The 2,500-nt window shown below is 36.5% G+C and overlaps 1 protein-coding gene across 1 annotated transcript in view; it reads left to right on the plus strand.

Annotated features, from left to right (window-relative positions):
- The window catches only part of LOC113814522 (uncharacterized), an 11,997-nt gene that overhangs the window by 398 nt on the left and 9,099 nt on the right, over positions 1-2,500 (plus strand). The gene's annotated exons all lie outside the window — the stretch shown is intronic.

A 2,500-nucleotide genomic window follows, 5' to 3' on the forward strand; every position in this document is an offset into this window, starting at 1 on the left:
CGCGTTGCAGCAAAGGCGTGGTGCAACGAGCCTGGCGTACATGACGTAAAGAAATTACTTTCTTTATTAATCAAGTTAGACCTCGTTGAATATTAATGTGATATGCACCCGTCACCTTTGATAAAAAGAAAAGAGGAAATTGAAGACATAACAAATTCAACAAAATCTACATAAAATATCCCAAGCGCTCCCAGTGGCCCACTAACTCCTCCTCCTCGCGCTTCCAGGATAACTGCCGCAGGAGGCGTCGAAATCTCCGAATAGCGGGCGTCTCAATTTTGTGTATCTTTGTTTTTCTTGTACCCTTGATTTTTTTTTTCTTGAGAATTAAGGGTGTTTTAGACTCACTGCTGCTAGTCCATTGCCGTAGACGAAGCTGGGAGGGGTTAGAGCAGGTTGCCTTGGCTTGAGACTAATGTCTGGCCAGCGAAGGGAGCACCATCCCGTATGACCTTGGGAACACGGTCTGGCAATGAACTCATGTTTGTTGAAGTGATTGAGAGCTTCTGTATTTTTTTTCATGTTTTATGTGCGTTTTATCTTCTATTCTTATATCTCTATAGACTCTTTCTTTTGCATTTCTTTGTCTCTTGCGCTTTCTACGTTGTACGTTCCTGCGCCATTTTTTTCCTTTTTTTCGGCGCGACCGAAGGACTTCAGTAAACTTTTTAACCTTAAACATCAGTTGCATTAGGCCAGTGTTGTCCGAACATTTTTGCCTTTTGTACCCTTTATTACCTTCTTGTACTGTTACGTAACCCCCCCCCCTCCAAACCATTACATTTAAGATAATGCAAATGATAGACTAATTATGAAAAGATTGCATTACAGGAGTCTTGGTCAATAAATTCGAATTTAATACACGAATAAACAAGATGATTTATAGCACATGTGATGTTTCTGTTTGTGTGTGTGTGTGTTTGTGTGTTCCTTGTTTGTTCACGTACCCTTATGATCTATGTTGCGGACCCCAGTTTGGACAACACCGAATTAGGGAACAGCAACGTCTACATGTATTGTTAACTTTTATTTAATAGGCAAGAGCAAATACATCACAGCCCTTTGGATAACAGTAAATATAGTCTGTACTGCAGCTCAGTGACAAATTCATACATAAATCGGAATCAATACTTTCGCTATATTTTACGCGAATGTGTTGTACGTTTTATTTTTTTTCTCTCTCTCTCTGTCTATCTATCTATCTATATGTCTGTCTATCTATCTATCTATTTATCTCTCTCCATCCTCCCCCCACCCCTCTCTCTCTCTGTCTCTCTCTTTCTCTCTCTCTCTCTCTCTCTCTCTCTCTCTCTCTCTCTCTCTCTCTCTCTCTCTCTCTCTCTCTCTCTCTCTCTCTCTCTCTCTCTCTCTCTCTCCACTTTTTTTCTTTTCTTTTTTGTAAGGATAAGGAGCTCTGACCAGTTTTTCTTTGTCTGATTTTTACTTGTATCCTGGTTTTATGAAAAAAGTAAAAAAACGTAAAAAAAAAAAAAATCTAAATTCATGCATCAACGAATGCTCAAAGATATCATCAAATTATTACAGTGATTTTTTCCTTTTTTTTATATTAATGCTCGCTGCTCGTGCATAAACGACCTTCATATTACGAACTCCGATTCAGATATATCGTACGTGCTCCTGACCATGTTTTTTTTTTTCCTTTTTTACTATCATTATTCTAGTGGTTCTTATCACACTTCTTTGTCCGACTCGAATGTGACTTTTCTTTTCTTTTTCTTTTTTTCTTTTTTATCCTAACACGTTTTTTCCCATAACTTGTTCTTGCTATAGTGAACTGGAAATCCCCGGGTTTGGCCTTCAAATATACGGGGTTGTGATCGAACTGTTGTTGTTGTTGTTGTTGTAGTTGTAGTTTCAGCTATGATCCTTGATCTGGCTTGTTATTATCATTGTTGATATTAGTGTTGTTATTACTATCATTACTGTTGTTATTATTATTGCTATTATTATTATCATTATTATTATTATCATCTCTATATTATCGTTACGATTATTATTGCTGTTATTATTGTTACTATCATTATCATAATTATAAATATCATTATTGTTATTGTTATTATCATTATTATTATTATCATTATATTATCGTCCTTATTTTTTTCTTGTTATTATCATCATTTTCTTCATTATCATCATCAGTATCATTATTATCACTATTACTGTACCATCCTCATTGTCTTTATTATTACTATCACTATTACCATTATCATTGCTCTCATCGTCACCATTATCATAGATATTACCATCATTATTCCGGCGAAACTTGAAACAACAAAAACCTTAAATGCTCCAAAAGAATTTTCCTGTGATTATAATAACCTTAGAATCTTGTCCCATATGCCTTCGGTCTGAGGGAAGCCAGAAAATGATATCCCACAAGGCTCCCGTTGCTCTTAAGGGCCAAACTTACCCCCCGTTTAGATAACTTGTTTCTGATGTCACTGCCTGTAACGCGTATCAAGGAAACCCAACAGGGAGA

Source organism: Penaeus vannamei, chromosome 34 (genome assembly GCF_042767895.1).
Source record: "Penaeus vannamei isolate JL-2024 chromosome 34, ASM4276789v1, whole genome shotgun sequence".
NCBI classification, from domain to species: Eukaryota; Metazoa; Arthropoda; class Malacostraca; order Decapoda; family Penaeidae; genus Penaeus; species Penaeus vannamei.